This window comes from Papio anubis, chromosome 6 (assembly GCF_008728515.1).
Source record: "Papio anubis isolate 15944 chromosome 6, Panubis1.0, whole genome shotgun sequence".
Lineage (NCBI taxonomy): Eukaryota > Metazoa > Chordata > Mammalia > Primates > Cercopithecidae > Papio > Papio anubis.
Genome location: NC_044981.1, coordinates 86,509,175 through 86,522,779, shown reverse-complemented (window position 1 = coordinate 86,522,779; position 13,605 = coordinate 86,509,175).

Here is a 13,605-nt window from a genome sequence, read left to right as displayed (position 1 = left end):
ATGAGAACACATTGACACAGGGAGGGGAACATCACACACCAGGGCCTGTCAGGGATAGCAGGGAAATGGGAGAGAGAGCATTAAGACAAATACCTAATGCATGTGGGGCTTAAAACCTAGATGATGGGTTGATAGGTGCAGCAACCCACCATGGCACAATGTATAACTCCGTAACAACAAACCCTCACACTCTACATATGTATCCTAGAACTTAAAGTAAAATAAATAAATAAATAAATAAATAAATAAATAAATAAATAAATAAATTTGTTGGGATGCCAGCTTCCAATTACATTCTAGATTTTTTGATATGTTTATTATATAAACTAAAGGAAACCAGAGTCACTTAAAAATGCTATTTCCCTCCTACTTCAGTCAGACAAAAAGAATTCAACAATGAACAATGTTTACATGGTTAGTTCTATCCTAATGAACGGCCTTAGCAGCATGGCAAAGTTTTTTTCAGATCAATAGTGAAATTTGTTTAGTTAAAAGTAGATCCAAACTCTATTGATGATGCCAAACATTTTTGTAATAAGACCTTCCCTATATTTCTGCTAGGAAAATGGAAATGTGGTTCGATTCATATGATAATTTGAAAAATGGTGGAATGCTTAGAAAACATTTTGTTAACAAGTTTTCAGTCAATCCAATAGAAATCTGTAGTTTGCCTAGTGATAAAAAACAGTGAAGAAAAAAAAATCCCAATTTTTTATTTAAATAAGTAACAATAACTGAATTCCTAGCATGTTCCACACATATATTGTCTAATTCTCACAACATATAAAATAAAACTCTTAGGTTCTATTATTATTCTCATATGGAAAATACTGAGGATTACACAGAGAAGGAAATATTTCAAGACAGAAGCAATGCTGTACCAGCAGAGGGCACAGAGAAGCCTTCTACCCCAGAGTATACAATGAAGTTCTGCATTGTATAGAGAGAATTTGAAAACAATAATAAAAGCAACTGAAAGTCAGCGTGTTTCATATTATGAATGTACACTGATAGTGGTAAAATATTTCTCCCAGAAATAAAAATTTATTTAAACTTTTTAAAAATTCAAATTCTAAACAATTGCTACAAGTGCAGTTGAGTTTTCAATTAGCTTACTCCTGTTATTTACTCTTAAGTAAACGTTGCATTCTGTACAGTCGTTTTAAAGTAAAAAACACTAATCATGTTTGGATGTGCAATAAGCCCAAGAGTATCATTACACCATTAACAGAGAATGTGTATTAACCATCACCGGTAACCATGCCACAGCAGGTGAGTTGCTGGACTTTCTCTGAAAGCATTCTTGCTCTTTCTCTAGGAAACTAACATCATGGTTATCTTTTTACCCCACAGTCTGTATTACCTAAGTATATCAAGTCATTGATTAATTAATTAATAATTAATAAGTAAGGTGGTATTATGAATTAGATGGGGATTTTGAGAAGATTTTGTATAAATTTACTATCGAATTTTTGGTTTCCCAGGGCGTGGTATGCAAATCACTCTTTGTAGTTTTCTGAAGAATATAGAAACATAAGGAAAACTGGGGAAAATACGCCACTTCATCATCAACTGAGTCAATGCACAGTTCCTCCCAAATGCAAGATCTCATGAATCATGGTAGAAGTTGGAAGCTTTGGTTTTGACCTGAGCAAGGTCTCTGTCAAATATAAAATTATAAAGTGGGTGCATTTTTTTTCAACTATGTGTTGACTTTTCAAAGAGTCTAATACTCTTCCCCTCAACATATTGGTCATGCCCAAGTATTGCATAGATGGGAGGTCTAGAAGGAGTCAAAGGTCTAAGGTTAACGATAGTGGTCACAAATGGTAGAGCATCCCCATCAGCCTTACAAGCTTATCTCTTAGGATTGAACTAGCTGTGCTCAGGGGTGGTGAAAGGAAAGGGTATCGAGGAGCTGAGGTAGGAGGAAATTCTCCCTACATCCTCCTCTCTCATCATTTCCCAGCACATGGCCCTCCTGAACAATCTCTTGTATCTACAGCTTGATAATGACAAACTAATTGGTCTATGTGAATTGCTTCTATGCTCTTGCTGTGTCACCTGGGCTGGAGTGTAGTGGCGTGATCATGGCTCACTGATGCCTTGACCTCCCGGACTCAAGCAATCCTTCCACCTCAGCCTTCTCACGAGATGGGAGTACAGGCACGTAACATCATGCCAGATTCTTTTTCTTTCCTTTTTTTCTCTCTTTTTTTTCCTTTTTTTTTTTTTTTTTTTTTTGGTTAGAGAGAGGTTCTCCTTATGTTTCCCAGGCTGATCTCAAACTCCTGAGCTCAAGCCATCCTCCTGCCTCAGCTTCCCAAAAGTGTTGAGATTACAGGCAGAGCCACCACACCCAGCTGCTATCACTATTTACTTACTCCTGAATTATTCCCAAACTATCTCCCAAATCTCTAAAGGACTAGAGAGAAATTAAACCACTTCTGTGGCTTGTACGTATCTAGTCATACTAATCCCACCTGTGTCTGCTCTCTTTAACTTTCTAGATATCACTGAAGATGAGGAGCCATGTCCCTGAGCAGCCACACACACTCTTCATCTATGGCCTGGACCCAACTTCCTCTTATTTGCTTCAGTTATTATGTGCACCTTTTGCATTTTGTCACTTAAAATCTTGCTCCAAATTGGGGATTTTGAGGATGAGTTACTCTGGGAACCTCTTCTCTGGGAACCTTGCTCCCTCCAAAGTGATTCATATGACTGTGGAGGAAGGCTCCCAGCAGTCATGTTTGTTCCCAGGGATAGTACCTGCTGGGCAGAACTGTTAGCTCAGGGTGAACACCTGACCCAATTAGGATAGTCAGAGTCCCTTCTCTTAAACTCTGTGAATAGCATGAAGAGATGATCTCCTTAGCTGAAGGAGGTTTCTTAGGCAGAAGACAAGGAAAACTTGTCAGCTATATGGGCACCTCATTTTCTGCATATTGGCCAGGAAGCTCATAAAACTGGGCCTGAGGAATAGAGGGAGAAGACTGAAGTGACCATGCAGAGGAGAGAGAGAGAAAGAGAAAGAGAGGAAGATACTGAGCTCTTGTGTGGTTCTGACACAGAAGAAGTGCTCAATAAATATCTGTTAAATGAATGTATTGAACAAATGTGAGAATGACTCCAAACAGCTGTTCAGACTCTGACTCCAATATCTTCCTAAGGTATGTGAGGAATGCGTTATATTAATATAACAATAAGCTTTCTATTTTAGCTAGGTCACTCTTTTCCTTTTATCCAAAAGACTAAAGAAGAAATATAGTTTGTTCCTATACATCTACTAAGGTCAAACTCAGCTGAAGAAATCAGTGTGGTAATATTTACAAATCCCTTTCAATTTCAAGTCCACAGAATAGGCAATTTGCTTCTGTACGACTTTACATATTAGCACCAAACATTCTCAAATCTGGCTTGAGAACATTTACCTACAAAAGAGTCATACTGGGAAAATTATACACACACACACACACACACACACACACACACACAGTATATCCATCTTTATTATTTATGTAACCATTTGCTATCCCCTTCAAAAAAGAGACTGATAATGGTTAGAGGCAGTGTGACACGGATCTTCTTCAAACTGAAGGCCTATAAAATGGCTGCAGAACTGTCCTGTTTCTCTGATTAGATGTTTTAGGCATATTATAAACATCATTCCCACCTTCTTGATATCCTATTATATATAGGCCATATTGAGCATCACATGATAGCCCAGGGCATATTTTCAATGTCAAATCATTTTGTCCCCAAGAGGACACTGGCAACATCTTGAAACATTTTTGCTTGTTGCAACCAGAGCAAGGAGGTGCTACTGGCACCTAGTGGGCAGAGGCCAGAGATGCTGCTAAACATCCTACCACTCACACCCAGGACAGCCCTTCTTAACAAAAAATTGTTTCCAAATGCAATAGTGCTAAGGTTCAGAAATCTTGGTCCATGAACCACCCATCCTGAAGTTCTGGGATACAATTAAGCTAGGATAGGTGTACTATTTGTGACAGGAACAGAGACTGACTGACTGGTAGGACTTCCACAGAGGGGCTGAGGTGACATAACCGTCAGCCAAGCATTTCTGAGAAATACAATAAGACCCCAAGGAACAACATAGCTAATAATATGTCCTCTACATAGATGACAGGAAAACCATCTGACAGACAGACAGGCCATCACCAGTGCTTCTTCACAGAGATTCACTGAACCAGTTTCAACAAAGGTTTAAAGCTTCCTGAATCTTTCTCCCTACACAAAAAGCCACCACCACCACCAGAGAAGAAAGACTATTGTCAGCCACTTCTCTACCTTTGCTCTCTCTCAAACACTAACAGAATATAATGCCCATTAGCAGTGGCATCTTCAAGCACAAAAGATGAATAGAAGAGTGTCTGGGTATATTCCAGCTAATAATCAAGCAGAAAACAATGTCCAGAGCAGGGGAATTGTAGACGCAAGCATAATTCATATGTTCCTAACGGGTAAGCTTTAGAAAAATCCTGGATCTAATTACTAATATCATTGAGTGAAAATATTGCCAGAGCCTGCAGTACCTGTTCTGAATGAATTCCGTGTTGTTTAAAATCCAAGCACATTATTTAAAACTTTAGCATACCAACTTATGTTAATGACTGCATGTAACTTTAATTCAACCTGACACACAGTTGGAAATAAAAGATAATTTAACAGCATTCTAATCAATAAACATTAATTATTTTTTCTTAGTTCTAGGTTGATTTTTTTTAGCGAATTAATGTAAACCCACCTACAAATGCATCTCACACAATGTCATCATATCATAAATCCATTTTATTAACCTGATAAATGTTTATCATCACAATCGCACTACAACACTAAAATAAACGAGGCCTTTCTTCATAGGCTCTGCATCAGCAATTTTCAAACCATAGGTCACAGAGTGATTATTATGTATCTGCTAATCTGTATTTGTGTGCAAAGCCCAGCCTTTGGAATGATGTCTCTCTTACACTGATTTTTTTTCCCCAAGTGTAGTTGCTGTTGTAATTAACAAAATAAATATTTTATTTAAAATTGTTGAAGTAATACTAACGTATTCTCCATCGATAATAGATCGAATCACTATTATTATTCACTGAGCGAACCTTTTTTGTTATTTTACAAATGAGTTCTTATCTTCAGAATGCTAAGAACCACTATCCTGTGTGCTAGGAGAACTGAATTTCTGCTTATGTTCCTTGCATTTATGTAAAAAAAAACAATGTCAGCTAACCATGGGATATTCCTTCTGATTCCACATTTGATCACTGTGGCATTCATAGCACAGCTGTCCAAATCCACCTTGGAATTCATATTTTCCTCCAAGATCAAAGTTTAGTGTACTTAGCTGTGGGCTTTGTTGATCCATTCCTCTTGAACTTCGTTTGGGCCCGTAATTACATGCCCAATATAGAGAAAAATGTCAAGAAAGAAACAGATTTCAATTTCAAGCTTCAGAGGAGTTCTGATAATAAAAATGTGGTGAAAATGATGAAAACTACCTTGACTGATGTACTCTTGTTTTTAGGGACAATGTACTATATGGTGGCTGCGAGAAAGGATACGTGTCAATTCTGAGATTAGGCCTTTGCCAGGAGAAGTTGTCATTTTTCAAAAGGAAATGCTCTTTTTGATGTAGGAAAAATGTCCAGCCATGCTACTTGCTATGCAAAAACAGTGGGATTGCTTTCTGCATGCCAGAAGCAGGGCAAAGGTACAACCCACCCACTGCCGGGGCCCATTAGCATCTTTTGTCATAATACATGGCAAATGGACCAGTAACTACCCACTGCCAATTAGAGTGATGATGAGCCAACCTAAAATAGGCAGGTGAGCAGACTAAGTGCCCCTGTGGTTTGCCAATTACCTAAATTATCTGCAGTAGTTTTAGTGCACAGCTACGATGAATACAAATACAAACCACTCTAGTATTCAGGGGAGTTAGGCGCGGCTTGGTGTCAAAAAGCAGAGAGAAAATAAGCAGGATTTTCAGAAGCTGAGTTCTAACAATTGTGATATCTGGTTTCACCCAGATGAAATACTCTCCTGCATTTTGTTTGACAATTCTGTCTCCTCTAGGAAGGACTCCCAAAGCAATGAAGCATCAATTCTGTGCTCGATGTCACCAATCAATTGCACAAATCGCTCCCAGTGATTCTCACTAAATGGACATTGGAATGGATCTACAGCACTGAATGAAGAGTTACTAGCAAAAGACCTCAACCAAATAAAACTACCCTTACCAGACAAAAAAAAAAAAAAAAATCATTCATAGAGAGAAAACAAGACAGAAAAAGCAAAAAAGAGACTTGCAAGTCCTGCCATTCCCTCAAATTATAAAGAAACATCATAAAAGAAATCAATAGTGTCCTTTGTTGCAAACATTTTAGAGCAATCATGACATCTGAGCAATGGTCTTGTGAAAAGACTCCATCCTAGAACATCTACTTTGGTAACAGCTCCACTACACTATCAATGAAAACCATTTTCAATTTTCCATTGTTCTCACATTTGCAGTTACTAGGAACAAGGAGATAGCTCAACGCTATTTTAAAGGCACTACAACATTTTCTAATAAAAAAATGATGCTAACTCATGTGTTTAACATTTTCCCATCTTTCAGAAAATTACACACATACTTGCCTCCAAATTTGGCATTGGATGTGGATACTGATCTAATGCCATTACATTCATGTTCACTTAAACTTCTTAATAAGTTGGCATAGAGAAAGCAGTTTCAAAAGAACAGTGCTGTGCTCTCTGGATAATATGCATGGTGGCTGTGCTTAATGTTAATAGCGGCAGTCAGGAATCTGAGTTATATTGCTCTGGTATTGAACTAATATGTGATCTTTGACAAGTCACTTAATCTTTCATCTTTCTTAACTATAACGATAGTTTATCTAAATTATAATAGCAGATAATAATACCTGGCTTGGAGTAATGTAGTAAGACTTGATTAATTGTCATGTGTGAAGCACTTTAGGGTCTTTGGATTAAAATGTATTACTAAAGTGTGAGGCATTAATATTATTCACCCATTAACAATGTTTTCCTGTGTAATGGTCCAATATACTATGAGTTTAAGACACATATGGGGACACTCTTAAGGTGTAGTAAGAGAATAAGCATTTTACCATTCTTTGCATACTCTGGTGTTGTACAAATCAGTCTACTTTATAGAATATTCAATATAGTTACTAAATTCCACACTGACTGTTTTATTATGCTAATTGATAATCTCGTGTGCTCTGAAGATTAAAGAAAAATGAAATTAAACTGAAAAATCAAAGGGTAACAACTTTATAATGCCTCTTTAATTTAGCGAAATACAATTAAAGTCACACAGTGGTAGAATTGACTGTGAATACTAAGATGACTATAATTGACAAAGTAAATGTTACAGAGCCAAGCTGAATAAAAGGAAAGGAAAATGCCAATAAAATTCAGTGCCATGGGATATCTATGTAGGCTCACTAAAATAAACTATAAGACATCCATAGATGTCACAGAAAACGATGTTCTGAAGAATGCTTATGTCACTAGGAAAGTTTTTAGAATCAGATAAAAATGAACACATTTTAAAGTAACACAAACATTCATTATTGTCCTTACTAGGGGAAAAACATGATGCTGCAAAAGAATTAGACTTTACTTAACTAAGCTTATTTGAGTTACTTGATATTTGTAAACTCAATGGACTCAATATCGCCTGCTTTAAATAAAAACATAGCCAAAACATGCATAAGCACACATGTGTATATTTGCATACAAACACACACACACACACACACACGAGGTCTGTCAGTGCAGTATACAATGTAAATGTCCAATTGAATAATAACGTCGATGAGTTTGCCTAATGAAGCTAGTAGGATTTGGCTTCTTCTGTTACATAAGTTTACAATTAAAGTTCTTTACATCATTACAGACTTAATGGAAAAAAATGCATACACTTAGATACTGTTGGGTGGGGGGGTGGGTGGTATACTGATACAAAGTCTTAGGTCAGAAATTGCATAATATCTTTAAAATACTTATAAAATTCTCCTTCTGGGAATTTAGGATCCATAATGCTGTATTCTTGCATTCTGACTTTTTCACCAAAAATCTTGGAAGGACAGAGGAACCTTTACCAAAGGAAAACTATCTTTGGAGTAAGAGTAACTTTTAAATTCATACAAAAATGTATATATGTTTTGTTTTAGAGATAAACTTTTCCCCAAATATTTAACAAAAAGATGGTATGTCATTGTTACTCCTACATCTGCCTGTAACTCTCAGCATACCACAAAGCTACAAAGATAGAAATTGTGAAAAATAGTATGAGGTGAATGAACATGGGACAGTGATGGAGTACAGATAAATGGAAAATCTTTACTTTGGTAAAATGGCATCTTTGAGGAACAGGGTGTGTCAGGGTTCAGAGGGGCAAGGTTTAACAAAGTTGATCTGAGACTTTTTAAAATAAATGTACATATTTACTTTTAATTAGCTTACTTATTATAGTACTGTGAGTTTTAAGAACACATATGTCATATTTTAGCAGAACTGACTGTACCAGCTTTCTCTATGTGGTGAGGTTGTGGATGATTTTTTAAAATAAACTGTCTCTCTCATTTGAATTTTTACAATGTTTGTACTACTTTTATGATTAGAAAAGGAAAAAAGCTATTAACATTTTTGGCGGAACACTGAATGTAGTTGCTTCCTGAAACACTGACGATTGCTCTAAAAATTCCAAATTTTTTATCATCACTTCTAAAATCTCAAACTTATAAAATTAAAATACAAAAATAATATTTATATTTATGAACACTAAAGTCCCAGAAGCGCCTAAATATGTTTCATACATTTGAACAATACATCTATAGATTTCATGAAAAGAAAAATTAAACAAAAGTTAGGGTCTCCTGAATGTATCTTTAGTTGATATAAATAATTATATCATTATTGATAGTGAAATTTCAGGGAGACTGCTCCCAACTAAAAATAATAAAACACTCTGGATTCACGATGGCACCTTTTTAAAGAAGCTATACATCTTCTGAACCTGGGTGCCAGAAACAGCACTGAAATCATTGATAAGGCAAAATTCCTCCTCCACAACTAAAGAAGTAAATGTTCATCATGCCTGCCAAGGATGTCAAAGAGAAAATAAATTCCTGCTCTTCTCATGATATTTCTAGAAGGGAATCATTGTTAACAGAAATCATGCAAGGGAGGGGGACAACGACAGTCAAGATTTATATGCTGATCTATTTATCCAGGTTCCTGCTCAGTTGGATTTCTTCAAAGTCTAGACTTCTCTGTAATAGGTAGTCATATTAGCCACAATCACTCATTCACTATGGACCATTTAACCAAAAAACAACCGCAGTAACTCCCTATAGATACATACGTTTAGCGAGCTACACACTAATTTTTTTCCAAAAAGTTTCAATCTCTTATAAGTATTTTAAAACACATACGATGAATGTCTACTAAAGAAAGAAAGAAAATGTACTCTTCTGTATATGGCATTGGACACTTTGTTGAGTTAGTATTGGGCCATGGCATTTCTTAGAAATTGATTCTTGGTTACATTAGCTAGGATATAGTCTGGGTAGTGCTGTTATTTACCGAATTCAGATAAAATGAGAAGGTATACAATTCTCTAGGAATATATTACAGTTATGGTTCTGTAAAATATGTTATCAGGTAAATTGTTGAACAGCATTCTAGTAAGGCAATGTATTCTTATCTTCAATCATAATGTCTTTTTTAAACAAAATCTTTCCACTTCCCAAGTATTCAACTCATTCTCTATTATTTTGATAATCGTTTTCAACATTATGGCATCTTGTATTGGAAACTGACCAGAGAAGAGTGTCCACTTTTAGTGGACAGGGAAGTGCAATTTTAAGAGGAAAGTATTTGAGTTACTCACTTGCATTCTATTTCTGGTTTCACCTCATACTTGCTAAGACCATGGGCAAATTACCTGGACATTAAATATCAGTTTTTCCAGTAAGATTCTCATGGTAATATCATGACAACTTAGTGAAATAATCCATGTAAAGCAGTTAACATAGTAACTAACATATACTAAGATCTCATATCATAGTTATTATTAGAATTCATCTTCAAAATAATAATTTTCTAAAAAAGAACACTGCCATCTGGCAGACTTCGTGGAAATTGCTATTAAAGAGACAGAAATAACAGCTGACTTTTTTTTTTACTATAGAAATATATTTCATTCTGTTTTACTTGCTGCACTGCTATTTATTTAGGGTATCTTTTATTTCTAAGTTAAACACAAAGCACGATAATCAAAATTATTGGGCTTAAATAAATTTAAGATTCTTCTTCCACACATCTGAAGATATTTTCATTGAAAATGTTAGTTTTTGCTGTGAAGGATGATAAAGAACTCTCTGACTAAATCTTTTACTTTTCACTAATTGTTTTAGATTCATCTAGAGGTTGAGGTATAAAACATACTGTCGTTCAATAAATAAACAGTGCTGATTTATTGTCCATCATTAAATAATGCACCATGTATTCAGTAAAATAAACTGCCTTTTATTTATTTATTTATTTATTTATTTTTTCCAGAAATCAAGGTGTGGTATCACAGAAAGTATTTGGTCTTTGTTTCCAGTTTTTGGAAAAGAGTTACTTAAATCCTTGGGACTTTCTGAGGGATTAAGGTGACAGGAGCATCTTTTGTTCTAATGAGGCAACTCTTGGTGGGCCCCTAGATAGCTTCAGGATGGGGGTTGTTGCCAGCAAGACCAAGTCTTGACTAGAAGCTTGGAACTTTCAACCCCACCTCCAACTTTCAGGGAGGGGATAGGGGATGGAAACTGAGTTAATCATCATTAATTCCAGTGATGTAGTCAATCACGCCTAGGTAATAAAAACCTTCATAAAATCCCCTAAGTAATAGGTTTTGAGGAGTTTTGGGTGGGTGAATGTATTCATGTGCCAGGAGGGTGGTGGACCCCAATCCATAGGAGAGAGGCTTCTGCACCCAGGACCCTTCCAGCCCTACGTGCCTCTTCATCTAGATGTTCATTTGTATCCTTTATGATAAACTAGTCAACATAAGTTAGGTGATTCCCTGAGTTTTATGAGCTGTTCTTGCAAATTATCAAATCTGAAGGTTGGGGGGAACCTTGACTTTGTAGCCAAGTTGGAAAGAAGTTCAGGTAACTTGGGGGCCTGGTACTTGCCACTCATGTCTGAAGGGAGTCTTATGCCACTGAGTCCTTAAACCTGTAGAGTCTGACGCTGACCATAGTAGTTGGTTCTACAATTGAATTGAATTGTAGGTGTCAGCATTGGTTCGTGTCAGGAGTGGAAAAAAACCTCTTATAAGCCCTTGGTTTTTTTTCTCATAACCTAACCAGATTATTTCTCTTAGTTCTGAAGAGATTGGTTTTCCCTTTTTTTCTTAAATATGTTACTATTTCAATAGGAAATAACAGAAAATTTGTTATTAAAATTATTCATAGTTGTATAGTTTGGAAATGTCTTCAAAAGTCTTTTCAGAAACAAAAATGAAGCTCAAAATCCCAAATTCAGCTTGAGATATATACTATGCCTCTATATAGTGTATCTGTCTTTTTCTGCATTAGTGATTTATATTTATATTATACTTTAGTCACTGTTTGAATTTTCATTTTTTCCTGGAACGTTAATATTTTTAACATTAGCTTAATAATATTACAGTATGACTTGAATTATGTATGAATAGATATAGAAAAAGACACATAAGCTTTTTATGCATGTATGTAAAGGTAAGCAGAGTTAACCCTGAAAGTTTTATATACATAACATTCAGAGGAAAACCTGTTTTTATTATGTGCTATAATTGTGACTGTTACATCGTAATGTTTAATGCCTATGGGGACAAAAATAGGACAATAAAAGGTTTATATGATGTATATTGCTTGATCAATTTGCAGCAGTTGTGGAAACAAATTTCTATTTACTAGGAATAATAATGATGTTGCAAACGCCTATTTTCTGGTAGTTAAAAATACAGGAGGAAAAAATGTCCACAATAAAAGCAAAAACTAAAACCAGAAAACAAGCAAAGGGAAACAAGCAAATCATAAAATAAATAGGAACAAAGCATACATTAATTTAGGGACTTCCGTTGCCCAAGAAAAGTCCTAAAAATGTAATTATAGATTTGTAAAAACTCTTAAAGTAGAAGAGCTTATGTCAATCATTCAAATTACAATTCTGTATTTCAGAACTCAAGTTAAATGTTTATCTTAAACGTTATTTAAAATATTACTTAAGATTTGGGCTTTTTCCCTTTATAGCATGGCAGAGTTGTTTCACAACCTTACTGCTTAAAAATATTCATAATTATTTATTTTCAAACTGTTTATAGAATTGAATCTTCTCTTTCCTTTTTAATTCCTCCACAAACTCCAAATTAATAGCCCCTTCTGAAATATGATTGCCTCAACTGAACATATTATTTCAGAGAATTTCACTGGGCCTGTACGAGTTTAGGCAAGTCACTCCCTCATGTAACCTTGATCTTATTTCTCACCATAAGATCATATTAACTTTCCAGCAACTGCATCATTTTGTTGGGGGTCAATGAAAAACACAAGTTCTTTTCACCTTAACTGATGTTTGGTCAAATTTCTCTCATCAGGTACTCATGAGGTCGATCTTTTAGCCCAAATGCAAACCTTTATATCTGCCTATAAAGCCTCACTTTATCGGGATCATTCACACCCTAATTTTATCATCTGTTAGATTTGACATATTTTCCACTTTTGTGTTACGTAAAAATATTTTAAAATGTACTACATTCTCATTCAATAAAGTCCTAAATTTCATTATTTAGTATTAATTGAAACCTTACAAATAAGTTTTGTACATTTCAGTACTCTATAAAAATGTTTCCGCTCACATACTATTTTCAAATATTGAACATAATAGCCAAGGCCGTCTGAATCATCAGTAGGTTCTCTCCAATTTAGCCATTCAATAAATCAATAATTTCAGAATATGGATGTTTATAATACACAACCAAAACCAAAAATGGGGAATGAGGTTAAAAGAGCATAACTTGTTCCTAATATATCTGTATCTATTTCTTCCAAACATACATGTTATTCTAAGGACTCACAGACCTACAACTTGATCCTCTAGAACATTAAAAATCAATATTAAACTTGAAAGACTGTACTCTCTAGAATTTATATCTCTATCCAATTTTTAAAATTGGACAAGTTTTGATCACTTCTAGTCTGGGAACTCTTCTTTTCCCAGGATTTCTCCACAATTACAGGCTTTGAGATAAGGCCTACAATTGTTTTAGAAATCTCAGAGATTTAAGATTCAAGGAATTGTTCAGAATTGCAGTGCAAAGGAATAATCAATTTATAAAATGTAGATTAACCAATAATATAATTTAGCAGGAATGGAAAGTCCTTGAACAGTGTCAGAAGTCCTGAATTCTGGTCTAGGTTAATTGTTTGAAAGTAAATGCCATGAATCATTTCAAAGCCTAGTATGTAGTAGATGTTTATTAAATGTTCGTTGAATAAGTGAAACCTTATTTAT